The sequence below is a fragment of the Schistocerca piceifrons genome, chromosome 4 (assembly GCF_021461385.2).
Source record: "Schistocerca piceifrons isolate TAMUIC-IGC-003096 chromosome 4, iqSchPice1.1, whole genome shotgun sequence".
NCBI classification, from domain to species: domain Eukaryota; kingdom Metazoa; phylum Arthropoda; class Insecta; order Orthoptera; family Acrididae; genus Schistocerca; species Schistocerca piceifrons.
In genome coordinates, this window is record NC_060141.1 from 543,843,539 (window position 1) to 543,856,432 (window position 12,894).

The window sequence follows — 12,894 nt, forward strand, 5'->3', positions numbered from 1 at the left end:
GTCGTTGAGTTGACGGCGACCTTGGTCACATTTCTCCATTTCTGTTCACCCTATGTCCATTATCCACTGGAATATCCGCGGCATTCGAGCCAATCGGGATGAATTGTCGGTCCTCATACGATCCTACTCGCCGGTCATCTTCTGTCTTCATGAAACAAAGCTGCGTCCCCATGACCGCTTTGTTCTCCCTCATTTTCAGTCTGTCCGATATGATCTTCCCTCTGTTGAAGGCACTCCAGCCCATGGAGGACTCATGATTCTTCTCCATGATACTCTCCATTATCACTCAATCCACTTAAACACTTCCTTCCAAGCTGTCGCCGTCCGTCTTTCCCTTTCTGGATACACGTTCTCTCTTTGTACTGTATACATTCCATCGTCCACACCAATGGCACGAGCTGATCTCCTTCATCTTCTTGGTCAGCTTCCACCTCCCTATTTGCTGGTTGGGGACTTCAATCCCCACCACCCGCTTTGGGGATCTCCACATCCTTGTCCACGTGGCTCACTATTGCTAGACGTCTTCCACCAAGCGGATCTAGTTTGCCTCAACACTGGGGTCCCTACATTTTTGTCTGCCTACACGACAAATATATCTCATTTGGACCTTGCGGTCGGTACTGTTCCGCTAGCTCGGCGCTTCGAATGGTTCGCCCTTGATGATACACACTCGAGTGACCACTTTCCATGTGTCCTTAGACTGCAGCCTTAACTGCCATATATGCGCCCGCGATGCTGGAAGTTTGCCCAAGCCGATTGGACACTTTTTTCGTCTCTAGCGATATTCGATGACCGTCACTTTCCCAGCGTCGACGATGAGGTCAAACACATTACCGACGTTATTCTTACAGCTGCGGAACGTTCAATACCACGCACCTCCGAATTGCCCCGGCGCCCCCCAGTTCCTTGGTGGAACGAGGCATGCCGTGACGCAATACGTGAGCGGCGACGTGCTCTCCGCGTTTTCCGCCACCATCCTACTTTGGCCAACTGTATCCGCTATAAGCAGTTCCGTGCGCGATGCCGTCGTGTCATCCGCGATAGCAAGAAGGCAAGCTGGAAATTCTTTATTAGCTCATTTAACACCTTCACTCCCTCCTCGGAAGTTTGGAGTCGGCTTCGACGGTTCTCAGGCGCGCCTAGTTTCTCCCCGGTCCCTGGGCTCACTGTCGCGCATGATACATTAGTGGACCCCGTCGCAATTTCTAACTCATTAGGTCAACACTTTGCTGAGATTTCGAGCTCTTCAAATTACCCGCCAGCGTTTCTCCCGGAGAAACGTGCAGTGGAAGTGCGACATCTTGCTTTCTCCTCTCAAAATCGCGAAAGCTACAATACTGTTTTCTCCATGCGGGAACTACAATATGCACTCTCTTCTTCTCGCTCCTCCGCCCCAGGACCGGATGGTATCCACGTCCAAATGTTGCTGCATTTATCAACCCATAGTCTGCGTTACCTCTTTCGCCTTTATAATCGAATTTGGACCGACGGTACTTTACCCAGACGATGGAGGGAAGCTATCGTCGTTCCTGTTCCGAAACCTGGAAAGGACAAACATCTCCCCTCTAGCTATCGCCCCATTTCTCTCACGAGTAGTGTCTGTAAGGTTTTGGAGCGTATGGTGAATTACCGTTTAGCTTGGTGGCTGGAATCCCGCAGTCTTTTAACACCTGCCCAATGCGGATTCCGAAAGCATCGTACTGCAGTTGACCATCTTGTTGCTCTCTCCACTTATATCACGAACAATTTTCTCCGGAAACGCCAAACAGTAGCAATATTTTTTGATCTGGAGAGAGCATACGATACCTGTTGGAGGACAGGCATCCTCCGCACACTGTTCTCTTGGGGCTTTCGAGGTCGGCTGCCCCTTTTTCTTCGCGAATTTATGGCAGAGCGCACATTTAGGGTGCGGGTGAACACTACTCTCTCCCGTACTTTCTCCCAAGAAAACGGGGTACCCCAGGGCTCTGTGCTGAGTGTTGTACTGTTTGCCATTGCCATAAATCCAATTGTGGATTGTCTCCTTCCTGATGTCTCGGGCTCCCTCTTTGTGGACGATTTTGCGATCTACTACAGCTCTCAACGGACCAGCCTTCTTGAACGACGTCTTCAAGGATGTCTCGATCGCCTTCACTCTTGGAGCATCGAAACCGGCTTCCGTTTTTCTCCCAGTAAGACCGTTTGTGTTAATTTTTGGCGACGTAAGGCGTTTCTTCCGCCCTCCTTACATCTAGGTCCTGTCAACCTTCCGTTTTCAGACGTCGCTAAATTCTTGGGTCTTATGTTTGACAGAAAACTGTGCTGGTCCTCCCATGTTTCCTATCTTTCGGCTTGCTGTCTGCGATCCCTCAATACCCTCCGTGTCCTGAATGGTACCTCCTGGGGAGCGGACTGAGTGGTCCTTCTCCGCCTCTATCGCGCCTTAGTGCGCTCGAAATTGGACTATGGAAGCATAGTCTACTCCTCTGCTCGGCCGTCTATTCTTCGGCGTCTCGACTCTATCCACCACCGTGGATTACGCTTAGTGTCTGGAGCTTTTTACGCCAGCCCTGTGGAAAACCTTTATGCTGAGACTGCTGAACCTCCGCTGTCCAATCGGCGAGCAGTCCTTCTGAGTCGTTATGCTAGCCATCTGTCTACCATGCCTGCTAATCCAGCCCATGACATTGTTTTCGACGCCTCCTTTGATGTAGGGTATGCAGGCCGCCCCTCCTCCCTACTACCACCGGGAGTCCGCTTTCGTCAACTGCTCCATTCTCTTTCCTTCCGCTTTCCTAAAACCTTCTTGACAACTTGGGGTACAGCACCGCCTTGGCTCCGTCCCCGAATCTGCCTGCTCCGTGACCTTTGTCGATTTCCCAAGGAAGGTACCCCTTCACTTGTTTATCGTCGGGCATTTGCTGCTCTATGTGCACAAATGACAGAAGCCACATTAATTTACACCGACGGCTCGAAAACATCGTTAGGTGTAGGGAGTGCCTATATTGTTGGCGACACCCCAAATCACTTTCGGCTTCCCGACCAGTGTTCGGTTTATACTGCGGAGCTTTACGCTGTTCTCCAGGCTGTCCACTACATCCGCCGCCATCAGCGGATACAGTACGTTATCTGCTCAGATTCTCTCAGCTCTCTCCTCAGTCTCCAAGCTCTTTACCCTGTGCACCCTCTGGTCCACCGGATTCAGGACTGTCTGCGCTTGCTCCACCTGGGGGGCGTCTCGGTGGCGTTCCTCTGGCTCCCAGGACACGTTGGTATCTGTGGAAATGAGGCGGCCGATATTGCAGCCAAGGCTGCGGTCTCTTTTCTCCGGCCAGCTATTCAATCGATTCCCTTCGCCGATCTACGGAGCGTTTTATGTCGTCGTGTTCTTCCATTTATGGTACGCACATTGGTCGACACTTCCCCATAATAAATTGCGGGACGTGAAAGCTCTTCCTTGTGCTTGGACCTCTTCCTCCCGAACGCGTCGTCGGGAGGAGGTAATTTTAACTAGACTCCGGATAGCCATCGACATCTTTTAAGCGACGATCCTCCCCCACTCTGTCCCCACTGCTCTCAGCTGTGGACGGTAAGACACCTTTTAATTGAGTGCCCCTATTTTAATCCGTTACGCTCCCGTCTACAGCTATCGCCTGATATATCGTCGATTTTAGCAGATGACACGCGCTCGGACGATCGCGTTCTCGAGTTTATTAGTGCCAGTGAAATGACGTCAGTCATTTGAAGCTTTTTTTTTTTGGGGACAACCACCCCTTTCTGTAGTGGATTTTTAAGCCTTCCTTCTGCTTTTCGTTTCTCCAATTTTATGACTTTCGTTCCCATTGCCGCTGGTTTCCATTTTCGGTTTTTTACTGTTTCCTAAGTCACGGACCGGGCGCTAATGACCATAGCAGTTTTGCGCCCTAAAACCAAAACAAACAAAAAAAAACCTACAATCTAGTGGGCAGGAACAATGTTCAACAGACTAGATTCTGGTGTTGGACAGGAGTTTAAAAAGTGCATTACATGTAAGTATACAGTATCTATCATTGTTTGACGTCAGAGTTAGCTACAGACACCTGCTCAAAAACCACTTACAGCCCACGTAACCGATTCCCAAACACGATACCACAGCTAATGGAAAAAAATGCGTCACAATTTTAATTACACTTCGAAATTGTTTTGAAAAAGCCAGCACTCGTAATGAACAGGTCATAACGCAGCTCATGCACTGGGGAAAATGGTCATCCTAAAAGACTGCAGAGGGGTCGATAGTTGAACGTTCGTTCTCCTTGATAGGCGTAAACGAACTGCCGAAAATCGAGGCCCTCTTCTTCCCTCATTCCACCCCTCCCTCCATCCATCCACGCATCTACGTGGGGGGGGGGGGGGGGCAGACTTCTTGAAACGGACAGCTGCTCCACTCTGCGTCTTATAGTTTCTCTGTGCCCTCGCTGCCCGCACTTTGCTGCCATCCTCTGCAGTCGCTGGCCGCACTCGGCTTTCCATCATCTGGCCACCACCTTGGAGCGATGCTCCTACGTCAACACAATAAAGTACAACTTGTTCGTCTAAAATATAGCACCACCGCCTAGGCAAAGAGTGGCTGTGTCCAGCGACTGCCAACAGCAGACGCACCCCTGCTGCCACCCCCTTTGCGCCACTCGCGATACGTAGCATCCAATCAGGCGGCAGTCCTAGACAACACAAAAGGGAAGTTAAGTAGCATGACCCCGTCCATCCAGAGAATGGTCCAGGTGGCATGCAGCATTCAGCTTTCCACCATCTGACCTCCGCCTTAAGGAGATGCTCCTACACCAACACAGTAGCGTGTATAGTCAACTAAACACTAGGAGATAAAAGGATGGCTGTCTCGTGTGCAACTTGTTTGTCTACAGTATAGTGACACAGTCGCCGCTAATGGTTAGGGACCGCACCTGTGGCGGCGATCTGACACAGACTTGCCCCCAACGCCTCCAATAGGCCCCTCGTTCTGCGATGCAAAACACTTTCATTTGATGTCAACACATTAATGAAGCATGTATTTAAAAAAAGAAAACACATTTGCGACCATAATAAATGTCCTCCTTCCACTAAAATAGGCAAAGTCCATTTCCTTTTAGATTTATGAGTAAACTCGGTATAGCTTTTACGTTCGACTGCAGAAAAAAAAATCTATTTAAGCAATTTCTTTAAGCTTGTTGAACAAATTACACGACGTGAGAGCGTCTCTCACATTCACTGTCTGTAAATAAACTGTCATGCATGTGTGTATTACAAACATTTCAGACAATGTTTCACGCCATTGGCACACATGCCGGGAAAAAACACACATTCATTACACGTTTGACAACAAGAAGCTATTAATTCAAGAGAACGTAGCTGTTTTGTACACTATGAAAGGTCCCCTTTTACCAAAGCAATGCTATATCATACTAGCGTTTACGAAACAAATTGTGAGAGCCTGTCTCGTCCTGTGTAGGTGGGAGATTGAAATTTCGTTAAAAGATATCGCCGCAATTAAAAAAAAAAAAAAAACGCCTGTCAAGAATCATTCTGTGGTGCCCTAGCCATCTCTTCCAACCGCCAGGCGGCACGTCACTGATATCAATTTGATAGGCTAATTAATTAAATTGATCATTTTATGGCGAGTAATTATTTTTTTCAGCAGTCGGATTACATTCGCCAAGTAGGACAACTGGGAATCCATGGAGGCAATACGATGTTCCTTTTGAGGAACACTATTGAGAAATGTCTGAAACTGACCACAGAGGGATTCTACAACCCTACATTTCACGTAAGGACCGTGCTATTAAAACACGATCATAATGCCTAGGTTACCATCACACTGCATAAAAAGCGCTCTTGAGTTTACAGGCACATACGATCGCTGATAGTGTTACGCTTTCAGGCAGAAATGCTGTCCGAAATGCTGTCCGCAATTTGCAATCAAATCTATCCATTCAGCCACATATTTGCATTGTATCCTGTAGACACGTCTCTTAATGATTACAGCCACTGGTGAATCATATTTGTGCCACTCTCGTGTCTCGAAAATAGGCACCTTCACCGAGCGAGGTGGCGCAGTGGTTCGACACTGGACTCGCATTCGGGAGGACGACGGTTCAATCCCGCGTCCGGCCATCCTGATTTAGGTTTTCCGTGATTTCCCTAAATCACTCCAGGCAAATGCCGAGATGGTTCCTCTGAAAGGGCACGGCCGACTTCCTTCCACATCCTTCCTTAATCCTATGAGACCGATGACCACGCTGTCTGGTCTCCTTCCCCAAAACCAACCAACCAACCAACCAGTCACCTTTTCTCGAAACTATCTGCTAAGGATCCCATACTCCAAGAACTCCCATGCTGTTTTTAGACAGTCCTTCTGCATCTTGTTAACTGCTCCTAAGTCTCTGCCCTGCCCCACCTAGAGTTCAGTCTATCTGATCGTCCAAATTTAAGTCTGACCAGTACAGAAGTTAGAGAGCGTTATATCTAAGACCTGCATCCTGTGGGGAAACAGGCCGAGCTTAGTTAATGCGACAGGAGCAGGTTTTAACCAGTCGGTGGAAATGGGAACATGGTATCATAGCTCCACCAACAGTGTGTAAGGCCAGCGCCAAACGAAGCTTTCTCCTACACCAAGAGAGAGTAGAGGAGATAGTACGAGCAGTTACGGTGGTGTTTCTTGTCTGGAAAATTAGGAAGAATGCACATCGCACATGGCATGGAGGAAGGACGAAGATTTTGTACTGCATTGCGACACATCTCCAAACTACATACAGGTAGTCTGAAGGAGATCTGTGTCTCTCAGGGTGCATTCATGTCTATCACCCATACATATGTGGCGATCCTATTCAGTATACAGGTATTGGTTCATTGGAGCAGGTGGTTCGTGATCGAAGTCACTTCCACAGACCGATGTAAAGTTTCATCACCTGTACCATATCCAACAGACTATCAATCACACGAGAGGGTTCCTGTATTGCTCCTACATAAACAGTTAAATACATTCCAATCAGTGTACATCGCCATACACTTTATTTTTTTCTGCCATGACTTAGAGATCTATGTCAGTTGCTGCTAAACCGACATTAACACGTTTCTATCCTCTCACAGATAACTGAACATCACATGGCATAAACTATACAGCTACCATACACAAGCTGGTAGAAATAAAACATAGACGCAATGTTTCTCATTGACAAAAATGTGGAAGACATCGTAACATATGGAAACAGAACGAGTTTGCGGTATTGTAGAGCGCTTCCAACAGCTATTCGAAGGTGATTACCTGTACAGTTAATCTCATCTTCCCATCGACAGGGTAGCGAATGTCTCAGTGATCCATTTCGAAAACCATTGGTCCTTCATTTTGCAGTCACATACATGATTACTGTTCCTGTGTTGACCATCGCCAGAAGGTGCTGTTCACAACATGTGTGAAGTAGCACGAATAAAAAGAGGTACTGTTATCTTATTGGTGAAAAAAAAATGTGGATGACTTCACAACATATGGAAATAGGATGAGTCTGTAGCAATGAGGAACGCTTCCAAACAACTGTATTAAGGTGATGATCTCTACATTTAATCCCATGTTTCACAGTGACAAGTATCAGATATCCAGTGTTCCGCCAAGGTTCCCTCCATCTCAACGGAGTGGTGTCAGTCAGTCATTGTGCGGTAATCAACAGCGTACACAGAGGACGGATGGGACTGGAAGACACAATTGATATGGAGCGATGTACTGTAATATACACTGCAGTTGATAGCTAGATCAGTTTTAGCAATTTTACCCAGAAGTCGGAGAGAGCAGTATCCACCACATTCTGCAACAGGTGTAGAAACAGAGTGAGCTGAGTTAATGCTGTAGGAGTGTGTTTTGACCACTCGGTGGAAGTAGGAACATGTTGTCGTAGCTCCACCTCCTGTATACAATGTGTAATGTGTGTGAAATCTTATGGGACTTAACTGCTACTGTCCCTAAGCTTACACACTACTTAACCTAAATTATCCTACGGACAAACACACACACCTATGCCCGAGGGAGGACTCGAACTTCCGCCGGGACCAGCCGCACAGTCCGTGACTGCAGCGCCCTAGACCGTTCGGCTGGGGTATTAATTGATCAATTTATTAATTAGCATATCAATTTGATTTCAAAATTACATCTGTAACCCCTACACTACTACTCGTGCTACAAATACTGATACACATTTCCTTCCATTATTAGGTTAATGTATTACATTAAGATGTTACATTTCTTTCGCTTGTTAGATATTTGTTCGTACGAGATTCACTCCCCACAGAAGCATTGTAGTCTGTCAAGAGAAAAATGGACGATAAAAAGTTATAAACAATAAAGCACAGAATCTATGAATATTTACTTGATAAATGTAATTAAGAAACGTAGTAAATGTTAGCAACATTATCTCCACAAAAAAGCGAAGATTACGGTTTAATTACCCTTCGAGAGCGATGATATCGGAGACGGAGCACAAGCTCGAATTGGGGAAGCACGGGGTAAGAAATTGGTCGTGATCTTTCCAAAGGACGGGCCGTTGTGGCCGAGCGGTTCTAGGCACTTCAGTCCGGAACCGCGCTGCCGCTACCGTCGCAGGTTCGAATCCTGCCTCGGGCATGGATGTGTGTGATGTCCTTAGGTTAGTTAGGTTTAACTAGTTCTAAGTTGTAGGGGACTGATGACCTCAGATGTTAAGTCCCATAGTGCTCAGAGCCATTTGAACCATTTTTTTCCAAAGGAAACGTCTTGTCACTTGGATTAACTGACTTAGGCAATTACGAAAAGTATAAATCTATATCGCCGGATGGGGATCTGATACGTCGTCCTCCGAATAAGAGCTCATTGTCTTAGCGGTGCGACATTTCACTCGTTACAATCTCCATAGGGCTCGGTCCATTTGGTTCAGCGGAAAACGTATTTCTTTACCACCAGAAAATAATTCTCCTTTCAACACCACATGTTGGGTTAATCATAATTACCCTACTCACCGGAAAATACTTTTTTCCTTTTAAAAAAAGTCATATTTTTAGGCTCTTGAACGGAATGGCCACATGACGTAAAAATTAAAGGCTGCATATCTAGCAGTATAGGCATGATGTACATGATAGTATATGTTTGAAGCACTCGAGGAATATCTCGTTACTAAGGTCAACCCTGATAAAATTAGATTAGGACATGGGGAACTAAAAGTAATCCAGGTATTTTACTATTTGGACAACAAAGTAACTGATGTTAGCTGAAGCAGGGGCTACACGAAATACGGATTGGCAACGGCAATCAAAGCGTTTCTAGAAAAGAGAAATTTGCTGAGAGTGAATCTAAATTTAAGTGTTAAGAATTCTTTTGTATAGGTATTTGTAAAGGGAGTAGCCTTTTACGGAAGTGAAATGTTGACGATAAACAGTACAAACAAGGAGTTAATAGAAGCATTTTAAATGTGGCACTATAGAATAATGCTGAAGAAAAGATGAGTAGATCTAATAAGAATGAGAAGGTAGTGAATGGAACTGGGTAAAGGGGACTGATGACCTCAGAAGTTAAGTCCCATAGTGCTCAGAGCCATTTTTTGAACTGGGTAAAAAAGAATTTATGGTGCAACTTGCCTAAAAGATGGGATCTGTTGGTATGACACATCCTGAGGCTGAAGGAATCGCCCATATGGTAATAGATGGAAGTGGAAATAGAAATTGAAGGGGGCAATCAAGACTTGATTGCAATTAACAGCTTCAAACGGGTGTAGGATACAGTAGTTATGCAGATATGATGAGGCTTGCGCAGGACAGATTAGCGTGGGGAGCTGCATCAAACCAGTCTTCGGACTAAGGAACGCAAAAACAAACTTCAGTTCCTTCATTGCGGATCTAATCCGGTTGTACTTTGAAGGCGACATGAATCTCAGTATTTACCTTTCTCATATCTGAGTAGTATCTTCAGAAACTCATTAGTTTCTCTTGTATTATATTTGCTAATATGAAGGTGAGCACTGAATGAGAATTTGCAATTCTCGCTAATGTTTGCGCGTTCTCTCAGCTGAAAGATATGACCTCTTTCAAACAATTTATAGAACTTGGAGACATGTTCCTCAAGAAGTTAATGAACACACTAGAGCGAAATAATGAGTGTTTCTAACATACGAACGAGCTAAGTGAAAATTAAACTAGTCGAAAGTATTCGCTTCAATATATCTTGTTTGAAATACAGAGCGCCTTACAACTAGCTTTGCAAAGCATACTAAGTCATGAAGTAAGCGCCTTTGGGTTATTTGTGATACAAGAAACTTGAACTTAATAGAAAACCAATACGATTCAAAAGATATTTACAAGTAATAAAATGAGCAGAGCTGATACACAACTGTTTCGAAGCCAGTCTTCATCAGTTTTTCCGCATTCGTTCTATGCACTTTCACCGTAGTCAGCCCACTGTTGCGAGTGCTACTTTGTCGCCAGGGTGTAATGGCGACGCCACACGTTGCTTGTAGTCAAAAAATGACGTCACAAATTCCTTAGATTATACATTAATATTTACAAAAACGCTTTTTTCAACGACGGAACACTAGAGGTGCTAAACTTCTTGATATACAGATCTGAATTCAAAATATTTTTGTGTTCGTACGAGACTGCCATCACTCTGATATTTTCGCACTTTTCTATGCGATAGCATTATTACATTCTGCCGTTTCATCAGATGGTACTTCAACTAGCCCTCGCAAAATTTGAAGTGCCGTTGAAACTCATTTATTCAGTAATAAACGGATGTGAGAGCTTTTGTAGAGTTCCTATCAACTTCCCTCAACGCTGTTCAGCTGGATCGTCCTTCTCGACGTATCACGAGCATTCGATAGTTCTGTCATGAGGGACTCCTGCACCAGCTTCACGAATATGGCCTCCCAGGAGCCTACATCAGACCTATCTCGCAAGCTCACATTCGTAGTTTGACTGGTAAACACTCAATCGACCAAAAACATTGTACAAGCAGTCGTGCCTCAGTAGTCGATGCTGGTGCTCATCCTCTACATAATCTGCCCAACAAACTGACCGACGACGGCAAGGATCCTAGGAGTAGTACATGCCGGCGACACAACGTTTACAACCGTAGTCGCTGGCTAACTACAGTCGAATAGCACCAGCAAGAAGCCTGATTTCGAACAAAGAGAAACGAACATCTACATCTACATCTACATCTACATTGATACTCCGCAAGACACCCAACGGTGTGTGGCGGAGGGCACTTTACGTGCCACTGTCATTACCTCCCTTTCCTGTTCCAGTCGCGTATGGTTCGCGGGAAGAACGACTGTCTGAAAGCCTCCGTGCGCGCTCTAATCTCTCTAATTTTACATTCGTGATCTCCTCGGGAGGTATAAGTAGGGGGAAGCAATATATTCGATACCTCATCCAGAAACGCACCCTCTCGAAACCTGGCGAGCAAGTTACACCGCGATGCAGAGCGCCTCTCTTGAAGAGTCTGCCACTTGAGTTTATTAAACATCTCCGTAACACTATCACGGTTACCAAATAACCCGGTAACGAAACGCGCCGCTCTTCTTTGGATCTTCTCTATCTCTTCCGTCAACCCGACCTGGTACGGATCCCACACTGATGAGCAATACTCAAGTATAGGTCGAACGAGTGTTTTGTAAGCCACCTCCTTTGTTGATGGACTACATTTTCTAAGCACTCTCCCAATGAATCTCAACCTGGTACCCGCCTTACCAACAATTAATTTTATATGATCATTCCACTTCAAATCATTCCGCACGCATACTCCCAGATATTTTACAGATGTAACTGCTACCAGTGTTTGTTCCGCTATCATATAATCATACAATAAAGGGTCCTTCTTTCTATGTATTCGCAATACATTACATTTGTCTATGTTAAGGGTCAGTTGCCACTCCCTGCACCAAGTGCCTATCCGCTGCAGATCTTCCTGCATTTCGCTACAATTTTCTAATGCTGCAACTTCTCTGTATACTACAGCATCATCCGCGAAAAGCCGCATGGAACTTCCGACACTATCTACTAAGTCATTTATATATATTGTGAAAAGCAATGGTCCCATAACACTCCCCTGTGGCACGCCAGAGGTTACTTTAACGTCTGTAGACGTCTCTCCATTGACAACAACATGCTGTGTTCTGTTTGCTAAAAACTCTTCAATCCAGCCACACAGCTGGTCTGATATTCCGTAGGCTCTTACTTTGTTTATCAGGCGACAGTGCGGAACTGTATCGAACGCCTTCCGGAAGTCAAGAAAAATAGCATCTACCTGGGAGCCTGTATCTAATATTTTCTGGGTCTCATGAACAAATAAGGCGAGTTGGGTCTCACACGATCGCTGTTTCCGGAATCCATGTTGATTCCTACATAGTAGATTCTGGGTTTCCAGAAATGACATGATACGCGAGCAAAAAACATGTTCTAAAATTCTACAAGAGATCGACGTAAGAGATATAGGTCTATAGTTTTGCGCATCTGCTCGACGACCCTTCTTGAAGACTGGGACTATCTGTGCTCTTTTCCAATCATTTGGAACCCTCCGTTCCTCTAGAGACTTGCGGTACACGGCTGTTAGAAGGGCGGCAAGTTCTTTCGCGTACTCTGTGTAGAATCGAATTGGAATCCCGTCAGGTCCAGTGGACTTTCCTCTATTGAGTGATTCCAGTTGCTTTTCTATTCCTTGGACACTTATTTCGATGTCAGCCATTTTTTCGTTTGTGCGAGGATTTAGAGAAGGAACTGCAGTGCGGTCTTCCTCTGTGAAACAGCTTTGGAAAAAGGTGTTTAGTATTTCAGCTTTACGCGTGTCACCCTCTGTTTCAATGCCATCATCATCCCGTAGTGTCTGCATATGCTGTTTCGAGCCACTTACTGATTTAACGTAAGACCAGA